The sequence below is a fragment of the Falco punctatus genome (genome assembly GCF_963210335.1).
Source record: "Falco punctatus genome assembly, chromosome: Z".
NCBI classification, from domain to species: domain Eukaryota; kingdom Metazoa; phylum Chordata; class Aves; order Falconiformes; family Falconidae; genus Falco; species Falco punctatus.
In genome coordinates, this window is record NC_137586.1 from 73,487,329 (window position 1) to 73,501,263 (window position 13,935).

General features: G+C 44.2%; 1 long non-coding RNA gene across 1 annotated transcript; it reads left to right on the forward strand.

Moving 5' to 3' along the window:
- The first annotated feature begins 5,108 nt into the window (after positions 1–5,108).
- LOC308056321 lies at positions 5,109–11,450 on the forward strand. The gene is made up of 2 exons (XR_013924778.1): positions 5,109–5,146; positions 5,194–11,450. It is a non-coding gene; the product is annotated as an uncharacterized lncRNA (long non-coding RNA).
- Positions 11,451–13,935: the final 2,485 nt, after the last annotated feature.

Here is a 13,935-nt window from a genome sequence, read left to right on the forward strand (position 1 = left end):
TATGCTGAGCTGGGGGGAGTCTGAGATGCCCATGTTCAGCCAAACAGGGATGACAAAGGCAAGCACACCCTTTGCTCCCCAGCCTCTGACTTCAGACCTTTATCCTCCAGCTGCCATCAGAATAGTGCAGTCTGTGGGGCCAGGGTGGCTGCCGACACATGAGACCTGCTCTCCATCACATGGTATCACAACCTGGGCAAGCAAGAAACAAGACCCGTATTTGGAAATTGTTATAGCAGAGCCCTGAGTGAAACCTCCAAGAAAGGTGTGGACTTCCAGGCCATAGGGACTGCGCAAAGGAGAACATCTCCCTACAGAATCCATTTCTGCAGAAATGAGGAGGTGCTTCAGGACAGGAATGTGTTAGGGATATAACATACCCTGTTCGTTTCGACCTCAGAATACTATACCTTGTTAAATCTCACTCTCACCAAGAAGTAAATTCAACTTCAGATTGATCCAATATAATGTTAGCAGTTACTACATGAATACAGGCACTACAAAACTGAATCTATTTCACACCAGAACTCCTGTGAGTAATATTTCAATTCTTGTCAACAAATCTTTAAAACAACCAGAACTAAAACCAAGGGAAATCACAATGAAATAAATCTATGTACTGTGATGCCTCATCTGTCAGGTGACTGAAAAATAACCGATTTTCAGGTTTTGATCGTCATTATTTGTTGTTCCTGATTGCTGTTTTAGAGTTTGTAGGAGCAAAAGCCAAGAAGAAAGAGTTTATAGGTGTGCCACAAGCAAACAACTAGTTAGGTTTCAAACACACAGCCTCTAGCACAACTGGCTTCAAGTGGAAGATTGTGGCCCTGTACACAGTGTACAAATTAGCTTTCCTAAGTGATTTGTATTCATAGGCTTGTAAATACCTTTCCCACCCATCACTATGGCATCTCTGAAATGCCACAGCATCTGTCTGGAGCCAAATGGGATCTGGGAGGTGTTACAACATATGGGCGTGATATGAGGAAACGCTCAAGTTTCAAAAGTACCTGCACCCATGCAATAGAGTGTCTGCCAGTGGAACAGGACACCTGAAACGGAGCTGCCATGTCCTGCCAGCTGATGGCGGGTTGCCATGACCGGCTGCAGGAGGTGGGCAACACACAAGTCCCAGTGGCATCCTATTCCCTTTCATTTTACTGAACCATGCACAGCGTGCTGCAACATGTGAAACAGCTCCACAAGCTTTTTCTGGATGAGATAGTCTTTTTCTGTTGCTGTGATAGGAAGACGAACTTTGCAACATGTGTAGCGCAGGAGTAACTGGTGACGTTTTTAGACACTGTACCATATGCTGAAAAACATTTTGGGGGGCTTCAGCCATATTTATTAAAAACAAGGAACTAAATTCTGCTCTGAGTTAACCCCAGGCAACCCCGCTGACGTCAATGGAGTGTAACTGAGAGCAGAAGGTTGCCTGTGATCTTTATTTCTTAGAGTTCACCTGCTGCTCATTTGAAGCCATAATCCTTGGTGACATCCCAGTCATTCCTATGAAAGAGAGGCTTGCGTTGCAGAGATCAGGTCCCAGTGTGAACTTCACTCAATGCAGCATTCTTGGCTATAGCGTTTTGGACCATCCCAATACCTACCTGCTACGGTAGTCTCATTGGCTGCTATTTAAACACTGCTGCCTATTATTTGGAAGCACCACAGTTAGCATGGCAATATGTGTGGATATGTCTCCTTAGTCAAATGGCAGGTCTTTAGTCAAAAGGTGCATGGAACACACTCAGCACATATAACAGCAAACACTGCAATAGTAACATGATGACTGACATGAGGCAAGAAATGAGAGCAGAACCAAAGATCCAAGCCTCAGAAAAATGTCCCTAGTGATGCACAGCCCTCCATGGACAATTGGTCCTGCACCAGCTGAGGAGGGAGTGCAGACGTGGCGCTACTTTCTGCAGGAACCACAGTGCAGGGTTTCCTTAGGAGCTGGTTTGGTTCTGAAAAAGAGCTACAACATAGAAAATCTGATCCTAAACACTGGCATATCCACAGGATTAGTCCTTTTAGCTTCGGTGAACTTGGCCTGAGGCTCCTGTCTTTGCCTGTTGTTGATGTAGCATCATTAAACCTGTTTGAAACAAGGGCAATGTCTGCAGTTTTGGTGTCTGGCCCTACAGCCTAAGTGTTTGGCCAGCACTATGTGCTTTTGACACTTTAGATATTGTGAATAATTAATAAATGGTGGTGTTGTGGTTTAACCTCAGCCCACAAGCTGGCTAAGCACCATACAACTTCTTGCTTACCCTCTGCCCTGCCAGTGGAATTAGGAGGAGAATCAGAAAAAGGTAAAGCCTGTAGGATGAGATAAGAACAGTATAATGGTTGAATTAAGTATAAAAGAAATAATAATAATAATAATAATAATAATAATAATAATAATATAATGAAAAGGAGAGGAAGAGAGAGGAATAAAATCCAAAGGAAAAAAACCCCACAAGTGATGCATAATACAATTTCTCACTACCTGCTGACTGATGCCCAGACAGTCCCAGAGCAGCAATCGGCCCCCTTTGGCCAACGACCCCCACTTTACATACTGACTATGACATTCTGTGGTATGGAATATCCTTGTGGCTAGTTTGGGTCGGCTGTCCTGGCTCTGCTCTCTCCTGGCTTCTTCTGTACCTCCTCACTGGTAAAGTATGGGAAACTGAAAAATCCTTGATTAGTAAGCACTACTTAGCAACAAGTGAAACGTCAGTGTGTTATCAACATTGTTCTCATGCTAAATCCAAAACATGGCATTGTACCAGCTATTAAGAAGAAAATTAACTCTATCCCAGCCAAAATCAAGACAGGTAGATCAGTAGTACAGCTGGTCAGGAGATGAGGGTCAAGGGGTTGCACCACAACCTAAACTGAAATTGCGTTGTGGCTAACTGCTTCACCATTCGATACCCACCTGTTGGGGAGGGAGTGGCAAAGGACAGAATTTATGTTATGCTCTGAAAAGATGGTCATAAAGCAAAATACCTTGACTCAAAAACCATACAGGTATGTAGCAGAAACCACCCTGGGTAATTCTGTGAGAGGTTGATACTCCAAAGATGGGCTAAGAGCCCTTCCCAAGAGCCACAGCTGCTGCTGCCAAGGGTTGAGTGACTTCTACATACACCTGCCCTGATGAGCTGTCCCCAAAGGGCAGATAGAGGGGGATGTTTTTCCAGGTGAAGATATTTTCCCCTTCACCTCCTCCATCCCACCCTGGATGGAGAGGGGGCTTTGGTTGCTGCTTCAGCACTTTTCCACCTTGGACTTTCTTCCCCGCCAACAGATTTGCGGCAGGTGGGTGGTCTCTGGGAGAGGAGGTCATGCTAGGGAAACCCACATGGGTTTAAGCAATGCAGATGTTCCCCAGGAGTGGTAAGATACCTGAGCATCTTTGCAGTGGTGGCCAAGACAGCCTGTCCCAGATTTCACAGCTGGCAAGGGAAACCAGACTCCAGGCCTCAAAATAGCTTACAATCAGTCAGCTGTGAGTGTCAGTGCTTCCATTTTTTCTGGGACATTTTCATAGTATTTGCTTTTTTTCTATAAGTATCAGTGGCAGCTCTGGAGCATCTGGATGAAAACATGCATCAGGCCAAATTAATCTCTGAGGTGTCTCCTCTGAACGCCACAGCAGGTGGGCAGCAGGGCTGGATTGCTAGATTTTTCCCTCCCGAGAGCTGCACTTATTGCACCACAGCAGCCAAGCCGTGCCTGCTGGCATGTCTGGAGCAAGCAGGAGCTTTGCCACAGTGGGCTCCTCATCTCACTGCAGACCAGGTCCACCAAACTGCAATATTATTCATGCACACTTGGACAGGCCACACAGGTCCACAGGGTGCCATCAGCTGTGTCTTGGGGGCCCCCCTGCCCTACATAAAGGGATGGATCATCACATACCAAATCCATGATTCTTCCCCAGCTGTTCAGGGACACAGAAGATGGTCCACAAGGGATGCGCAAAGACCTGGTCCTCTCTCAGCAGGGCTGGAAATCCCGCTTCCACTGACACCAGAGGCACAATTCTTACTGTTGTCGATAAGACAGTTGATGTTGCAAGACAGAAAAAGCAGGATGGACTTGAATTTCCACAAAACATCCACAGACTTCCAGCTGATGTAAATTGTTATCATTCCCTTGGCAATAGTGGAGCTATGCCAGTTTGCCCTTGCTGCAGAACTGGGTCTGTAATTCATATTTGATTAGTATCACTGAGACTTCAGCTGTTTGTCTTATCTGCGCATCAGAGGTTCCCTGTGCAGCTGCTGTGCTCTTTAAACTGCTCTGCTCTCCCAAGCCATACCTCCAGCCGAAAAAAGAAGTATTTTAGCCTATGGAGACATTTTAAATTAAGCTGCTGTGAAGATTGGTGCCACAGAGGCTGTGTATAGCATCTAAGTTACAACTTCAGTGGATGTATCTTCCTACTTCAACCAAATCATAACAGTCAGATTCTGCATTTTGAATGTGAAGTTTCTGTTAAAAGTCTGAATCTTTTATAACATGATAAACCCATGTGTGAGTGTGGTGGGTTGACCTTGGCTGGAGGCCAGCTGCCCACCAAGCTGCTCTACCACCCCATCTTCAGCAGAACGTCAGGAGTAAAAAATAAGATGAAAAAATCTTGTGGGTCAACATAAAGGCAGTTTAATTAAGCAATAGCAAAAGTTGTGTGCTTGGAAGCAAAGGAAGACAAAAGATGTTATTCTTTACTTCCCATCAGCAGGTGATGTTCTGCCAGAACCCCGGAAGCAGGGCTGCAGTACACATAGCAGTTTCTCTAGAAGACAAATGTCATAAATAACGAATGTCCCTGCTCCCCACCCCACCTTTCTCTTAGCTTTTTTACCTGAGCAGATGTCATATGGTGTGGAATATCCCTTTGGTCAGTTTGGGTCAGCTGTCCTGGCTGTGTCCCCTCCAAGATCTCACCCTAATGGGGGCAGGGGGAAGGCTGGAGGGGCAGCCTTGGTGCTGTGCGAGCGCTGCTCAGCAGCAGCCAAAACACCGGTGTGTTACCACCCCCTTTCCAGCTGCCAGTGCAGGCACAGCACTGTGAGGGATGCAGTGGGGCTCAGCCAGGCCCAATACAGTGAGGCAAAATGCAATTTCTCTTCACCAGGTCAAGAAGTGAGAAGTCTCTGTCTTATAACAGCAACCGCCACCCAGGTCAAGAAGTGAGAAGTCTCTGTCTTATAACAGCAACCGCCACCCACCAGTTTATATCCATGCTGTTGAAACACGAGGTGGACAAATGAATGACTGAGTGCTGGTTAGGGTCTATCCTAAAACCCAGGCCACCCCCGAGGACTGTTTTAACATGGCCCAAAACTGTGCCAGAGTTCGTAAAGCATCAGATAGTATGGACCTGAAGCTTCGAGTGCTGGGCATTTCCTGTTGATGTGCAATCTAAGGTGTACACAGGGCTACAACATCCAACCAAAGACAGGGACCCCATTTTAGTGCAGCAAGTAGAGCCTAGTACTTCAGTCCAGGCAAAAAAAAATATCTTTGGGGTATCTGGTTTTTTGGCACTTCCCAGCCTATATGGACCCTAGAGCTGCTCTCCCACTCACGCCAGCGTGCTTTCCACAGCAGCAGGAGCAAATCTAGACAGCCTTTCACAAACACAGTCACTTTCCTTTCTACGCCCAGCTGAGTTGGGCAGTTATTAAGCAACTGTCTACAGCTCTCTGTAGAGAGCCTAGCCCTAGCTCTGGGGGCTGTTGTCACCAGTGCCATCTGGCAATGCTTGTCCATGCCATGCACTCATCCCAGTAAACCCCTCCCAAACACTGCTGCCTAGCCCCTGTAGCCTGGAGCTCTAGCACAATAATTCATGGTGTCACATTTTGATCGAAGCACTTCTTCCCACCCAGTTCTCTCCTTTGCCTCCTACAAAGGAGAAGCATTGCACAGTCCATCACTGATTGCAAGTGGCAACACCACCCATCAGCACTGTCAGGCGTCAGACATCAGGGGATGCTTTTTATTCCAGGAGCCACCTCAGGGTAAGGAGGACATGCTTTTGGGGCAATAGACAATACAAACTCCCCAGATCCTGGCCAGCAAAAGAAGGAATCAATTGCAACTGTAAAGTCACAAAGGCATGTGGGATGGCTGCACATAAAGTCAATGTACCCATACATGGTACTTCACAGCTGTTGTGTCTGTGCTTTCGGACACTGGAAAAAGAAAGATCACTATCAAGGATGATAGAATTTGCATCGTGAAGAAAGTTTCATCATGGAAATTGTGCCGAAAGTGACATATCTAGCAACCCCTTTTTTTGCAGACAAGCATGATTTTGAAACAATAAACGTGTAGTAGGACATTTGTTAAGGCACCTCCAACAACAGACTCATGTCAGAGGCTCCTGGGGGCTTGCTTCTGGAATGTCAGAAATGCATTACAGAGCTACAGCATTCAAAACATTCAGAGAAACAAAAATCCTTGAATTAGGTAATGTTGCAAGGCTGAAGAAATAAGAAATCTAGCCGAAAAGCTGAACAATAGTTGTACTTCTGAAAATGCACTAGGGTCTCTCAGGCATTCAAAAATTATGAGTCAGGTCTTAAAAAAATCCTAGTTGGTTTAAACATAATAGCGGGGGGGAGACGGGGGACACGGGGACACGGGGTGTGTAGTAACCTTGCATTGTCTGCACTATTGAGGGTTACATTTCTAAGTTCTCCTGGAAAAGCTAGAAAATTAACTTTATTTTGCAATAAAAGCAGAGATTCATACATAATCTTATAGCCCTAGAGGCTGAGGCATTAAGCAGAACATCAGATAATGTGATAAAATCCCAATGGTTGGAAATGCTGGAGCAAAACTAGCTTGTGTAGCCCTGGCAATAGGTTTGGGACCTGGTTCAAGAACCCACATCCACACGAGTAGTGTGCTCTGGTGGAGTGATTCACAACTATAATTTTTCCAGGGTGCAGTTTTTGGATGGTGGCTGTCAGAAATTACATGACAGCCCTGTTCCAGTCAATGGAAAAAGTCTCTCTGAATAAAAGAAAAGAAAAGCCCACAAGGGACAGACTTCTGCAGTGACAAATTAAGTAGCACAACAAAGTGTCGAGTTTCAAAGGACTTTCTGAGGTTTTAGGGGCTTTACAGGGAGAATGTGTCCCATTGTATTTCAATAGATGCACTGGGCTCCTCTAAAACTTGTCTCCTGTGTTTCACATTATGGTGCCATTTGTGTGTAGCATAAGGTTTGGCTCAAACACATTTACTTATTTACTAACAATTTGGCTTTTAAGGGGACCTAAAGTTTTATTCAAAAGCAAGAAAAATTCTCAGGTTCTGACCGTTCAACAAACCCTTACAGAAGCCCAGCCTGTCCTAGCACATATCAGAACTCTTTCCATTAACCAGCCCCTCATGCTGAAAGATGGCCTGGGAACCCTGAGTCTCTACCATCACACTGAAGATCGACCTGGAACGAGGTCCCAGTCCTTAAGGATGTCACCATGCCCTTTGCATGGGGAGGAACAGTTCCCATATTTGACTGGGAACAACTCCGTATTTAGAAACAATTCCAGCATGGACTTAGGCTGAGAATCACATCCTCCACATTTATTTATTTTACTAGAATATAGGTAACTATAACCCTCTGCCAAACTTTTCATTCACCCCCTCAAATCCACCCACCTTCAGTTGGCTAACATATGTCACACAATGACCAAACATACAGCATGTTTTTTTTCAGAAAGTGTGTATCAACATTTCCAGCAAGTGCACTTCATTACAATTTTTTTGCCAAGTGGTGCTGCATCTGGCCATGGCTCTGTTATAAAAGACAGAGTACTATATTTGTTTGCTAAGAAAAGGGATGCGGCTCTTCCTTATCAGACTTTGCCTTTAAAAGCAAAGGTGCTGCCACTAGAGCACTTGCGATGAAGCCATCCCCATCTGCTGCTCCCTGCCTGTCAAAAGCACAAAATTACACAATTCTTTTCTGTGCAGCTGGTATTTGAGCAACTGTGGTAACGTCTAGACTCTCTTCTCTCTTACATGGTCTCAGAGGCATCACAGACACAGGCTTTGCCCCAGTTCAAGTTCTTGCAAGGCTTGATAAAAAGGTTTGTGGCCCTTCTTGTGTGCCAGCCAAGAACTTACACCCATCAATCCTATCCTCTGGCATAGGAGTCTTTAGACTGTCACATACAGTACCTCATATTCAGTTAGGTAAGAGAAGTTGGTGGAGGTCTAAAGAAGACCTCTCTGAGGCTGTAGTACCTGTCTGTGGCAGTGCACAGCCTTCACTGATGAGAAGGTGGAATGGGAAACACTCCTTTTGTCTCCATCCTGCAACTACTTGACCTCAACATCAGTGTTGGGGGAAAGGAACAGGGACACGTAACCAGAGATGAAGCTAGATATAAAAGTGCAAAGACTGAAGTAACTCTAGCTACTGCTACTGCCAGTGGCATACACAAGCTACACACAGCAAGAAAGGAGTTAGTACAGGCAGCAGTAAAAAAAGCAAGAGAGAAACAATCCCAGCCACAGCAGACAGAAAAGGAATTTATGGATCCTAAAAGATATAGAGTTGGCCTGGGGTGTGGGGTGAAGCAGACGTTGGCCTTGCAAGATGGAGACTTGGTGGGCTGGAAGTAGGTCTTACAGACCAAGGAGGATTGTGCTAGTGGAGAGGATCAGTACTTGGTGATGTCTGGCAGAATGAGACTTGGTGTGGTTACCCTTACCTCACCACTGCATGGAACCTGCCCGCTGTTTGGAAATTGCATCCCTAGAATGCAAGCAGGCTCATATAGACTTTCCCACCAACTGGCTGCACATTGCACATTTCCAATTCTATCTGCATTAGGAAGTCAGAAACCCATGCTGAACACCACTGTAAAAAGAGCAACTTAATTTCTTCTTATCAAAAGTTCAGAGGGTGATGAAGAGACTTCCCTTGTTTGTTGCACACAAACTAAAAAGTATAACCTAGGGATCTCAAATAGAGAAACTAAGGACAAATCAAGGGTGCAAAGACAGTAAAAAGTCCATTACAGAACGAACTACAATACACCTTGTCCCTTTCTCACCATCTTTGTGCTGGCAGTCTAAGCCTGCTGCCAGCCTGCTGGCTTAGCAATACTCTTTTAAACCCTTGCTCCTGTATGGAGGCATTAATCTGTAAGTATCCACACCAAACACTGGGCACCAGCAACAACCAAGTGACTGTACAACCAGTCAAAGAGGCAACGATTAAATCTTGCCAGAATGATAGCTTCTCCATTTGTTAGCTGCTGTCCTGTAATTCACCTTGTGAGAAGCCATTTTAGTACTAGACAAAGAGCATGGAATAAGAAATCCAGCCAGAAAATCCCTGACTGCTGTGGCCCGATGCATTTCCCTAGCGGTACCCAGCAACATGAGACAGCAGAACCAGAGGGCACAGAGAGTATGCATCACACAAGGGTCACACAACACTAGGTGGGAGGACGGAGCAGCAATGAACAGGACCAGCAGATTTTAGCCCTGTTGGAGTTAACTGGTGACCTGGGAGCCAGTGTAAGTGGCTTGTACCTCTTGCAAGATTTTCCAGGGGACACCCTTCCCCCTCGCAGTATGGCCACAATGGTATGAAGCCTTGCAGTGCTACCCAGCATGGGAGGAGCTATATCACATAAAAAGCACACATAGTGAGCAAACCCTGAACCTGGACAAAGGGATAGTCCTAAAATGATTGCCAAGGTGCAAAGAATTTTGTTCTAGCGATGCAACTTAATTCTAATATCTTTATTCATTGTGAGTATATTGGAGAAGTTTAACACCTGTAATAAAAAAAGGGTAAGTTTTTGTTCAGAAATGGATTACAAAGATCTGTTCCACTTCTTTTGCAGAGATACGCATTAATTTCAAAAAGTTTTGAATTACAACTAGAAGTCATCTAGAAACACTTTTCCTACATAAGTTTTTCTGCGCATTGAATATTGGTCCTATAGATCCTCATATAAAGAATTGGCAATGAATGAAAATGTAAAGAAAGTCTCCAGATTTTTGGTTGGATTCTTAGCCAATCTTCAGATAATCATTCTTTAATACTGTGTGAAGTGTCTGATTTTATCTAGATGCTATTACTTTTTTCAAGTCAGTTAATAGGGATCATTGAACATTGACAAGTTAAACTCTCTCAAGCACTAGGAAAAATAAGTGAGGACTTAAAAAGAAAAATGCAGTCTGGGACTAATTCCCAGGAGATTTTTGGTATACAAAGCCTCTATTACATTCAAAGTACTGGTAATTCACAGGAATAAGCAATGTATAATCTTCCTTTGAAAGAATTATGGTCTGATTCATGGTAGGTCAAATCTGAACTTGGGCTACTACGCATCTGCAGAAGGGTTTCACGTTTGAGGAAAAGCAACACAAATGGGATTCCGTGGTGCAGTGTCCACTTGCTAATATGAATAATACCCTTACGTAGCACAAAATGCAACACCCCTTGTGGTATGGTTTAAAACTTAGTTCCTGGCAATTGCAAGTGCAAAGACTGAAGTAACTAACTCTGTGCACCACAATAAGGCAGCACCACAGGAACGTGCAAGCTTGCTGTTTCAGCAAAAAACTTCCGTGGTCAAGGCATCTGAATTTCCAGGGACAGAGGTTTGTAAGAGCGGTAAATTGGAGATATGCAAGTTACTGAACTAAAGACCATTTTAATAAGCATTGAGGATGAGCTTGGGAGGTTGCCACCAACTCAAAAGCAGGTGAGAAGTTCAATTGTGCAATAAGGTCATTTTGAAAGGAAAATTCTGTCTATAGCCACAAAGAGTCATTTCTGTGTGAGTTCCCTCACGTGTGCCTGTGTTGGCTAGACACGGACACGGAATAATCTGCTTCTTTTGCACATGCCGTCCACTAAAAGGACAGGAATAGGGCTTGGATGTCATTAAATATTCATTAAACACCCAGAGAGCAATAAATTCATCTCCAAAAATGGATCAAACTTGGTTGAAGACATTTAACAGGGAGCGCTCAGACTCGGCCATGGTTTTGCCCTGTCAGGCATCATAGTCCTTAAGAAATACTGTTCTGTGATGTGAAATTACATATAGTCTGATGGGTGTTATAAATGTCGCTTTTGAACATGCAGTCTTAAGACCCTCCAGTAGCCCTAGAAACCAGCACCTGGCGACTGGATACTATTGAACATCCACAATAAAAGGATTAAATTTAAACTATTAAGATAATTGTTCTGGGGCCCTTTTGTCTCAGAATTGGTCATTATTACGAATTTTCATTAAGAAAGTCTGTTTTCCTATGACAATTTCTTTGTCAGGGCATGTTCTGTTTAATTTCTTACTGGATGATCCTGAATACTCTGGTATGAAACCACAAGGAAACCCATCCACAGGCTCCAGCAGATAATTCTGCTCCTCACGGCTGAAAAGACAGGGCACCAATGGCACACAAAATTGTGAAAAATTAACACAATTCAATAGGTCTAACAGGAAATAGAAAATCTTGGCTGTCGGGGCACCAGTTTCTCCCAATCTGCCATTGTAACAACATACAGGAAAAAACAGAGAGTTGACTTGGACTGCATGGGACTTTTTTGGGGACCTACTCTTGCAGTCTCCATCTGCGGTGGGCCTGGCAAAACAAGACCATGGTCTTTCTGACACTGAATTAAATGCTGCTGAAAACCTGGTGCAACTTCTTACTGGGATTTTTCATGAGCTGATTTCATGTCTCCATCTCGTGATTTCCTTCACATTCACAAGGCATGATTCTGGCATGGGCACAGACAGGGAAGAAGTCCATTCTTTCAAAAGCAGAGAATCTGGTGTGTTTCTATATTGCTGTTTATTTTATAACAGTGGAACAAAGCCTGTAAATGTTGTTAAGCCAGAGACAGTATTAGCAATGGAAATAATTACTACCACTTTAACTGACGTTTTGTTAATGTTACTGTAGTGCTGTCTCATGAGTCATAACAGGATGGAAATTAATCTGTCACTGCTGTAGGTCTCTCTACTATAGACAGTTTCTCCTCTTACATTCATCTGCTTGAGTGTCTGTAATAGAACTAATAAACCAAAAACATGCTTGAACATCCCTGTACGCGCTGCCTTCTTTGTGGCCAAGGCATTTTAAATGTCATTTTGCTTAGGTAATGGAACAGTGAAAACTGAGGCCCTGGAGAAGGCACCTCTGAAATTCATGGAAAGGCTCTGGACCCCTTCAGGCTTTGAAAAGATATATCTTTACAGTATTCATGAAGAAAATTTGCTTCTGAAGACTTTGTGGAAAAAAGTTGTTCCTCCACAAAATGGAACTCATACTCTATCAGTTTACAGCAAAGCCAGCTGTCCTCTGCCCAAACTCACCTGCCAGCATGACAGCACATGAAGCCCATGTGGTCGCCTTGGCAGCTGGCAGCAGTTCTACATTCCTTCACATTCTTTCCAAGATGCTTCCTTCTTGTGATCCAAAGGCTTCTTGAAAGTCCAGTTAAACTATATATAAAGAATAAGCAAAAAGCAAGGTGTGTATTCTACCTGGTGACCACAGGAAGTTCTGCAGTGGTTGGGGCTGGAGCGTAGGGCATATGAAGGAAGGCAGAGGGTGCTGGGCTCGTTCAGCCTGGAGAAGAGGAGGGCAAGGACAGACCTTATGTCAGCCATTCCATGGTACACAACAGGCAAGAGGACACAATTTGCAAGGGTTATTTTGATTTACTTATTAAGGAAAGGTTTTCATCATCAAGGTGGTCAGTCACTAGTAAAGGAACTTGGAGATATTGTGGGATCTCCAACCTTGGAAATACTCAGATTTTGGCTGTACAAGGCGCAGAGCAACCTGCTTTAACAGTGCCTGTTTCATGCAGGTGGTTGCACAGCCAGAAGTCTCTTCCTACCTCAGATATTCCATGAGTTAATGAAGTCTTTGGAAGGCTTGCTGGTTTGTTTTTTATTTGAAGAACTGGCTTCTAATCCCTGTTTGGTTTCTCTGCCTTGAATTTAGCAAATTCACAATGTTTCAAACAAAGTCTTTGACCAGCTTTTCATTCCATATAAGGGGGTTTTATTCTAAAAAATCCAGTAAGAGAAAATAGGTAGATTCCTAGACAAAAAATATATCAAGCAAAAATTCCTCTTCACTTTTCTTTTGCCTGTTGAAACAGGAACTTGTTCTATGTGTGCATCCATTTTGGCATTACCTGTGGATGTGTTCAGTCCTTTCTGCAACACACCCAGACTTCAGCAGCCTGTTCAGTCTTTAGCTGACGGCATAACTTGCATTTCCCAGTGTGGATTATGACTGAGCCAGCTGCAAATGTAGCCGACTTCATTTGGCACCCTCCAGATCTGTTTCCAAACTCTCTTTCTGAAGAGTGAATAAGTAGGAGTGCTAATGTTAAACTGTGTCTACTGAGGAGCTTTTTCTTGGGTTTGGAGCCCAAAGAAGCCTTTCTCTGTTCTTAAGTGATTTTATTTCATATATTGAATTTAGCCCTTACTGAAACTTGAATTTGTTGTAAGTTGGAGGAGCATACTTGTGGGGGGAGGGGTGAGTACGCATGGCATTTTAATGTCTGAAGTGATGCAGTCAGAAAAGCTGGAAGAAATTAGACTTACGATGAAAAACAACTTTCTTGAAAAGAGACTCCAGCAGTGAGGTCGGAGGAAGCCTGAGGCTCTCATCCCCACGTGCAGGAATCCAGCTTTGTCCCTGGAAAAGTATGTCTACTTTCTGTGACCAATAGCTTTCCCGCTTTACACTTAAAGGGTAAGACCCAAGTCCACAGCACACCTCCATCTGCTGCCTTCACCCAGGCTGGTGCACTGCTCCATGGCCCAAGCATCTTTGGGAAGATGATAGTTTATTTTCAGCACCATGCTATACTCCCCTAGCAGCTTGCACACAGCACGTACACATCCG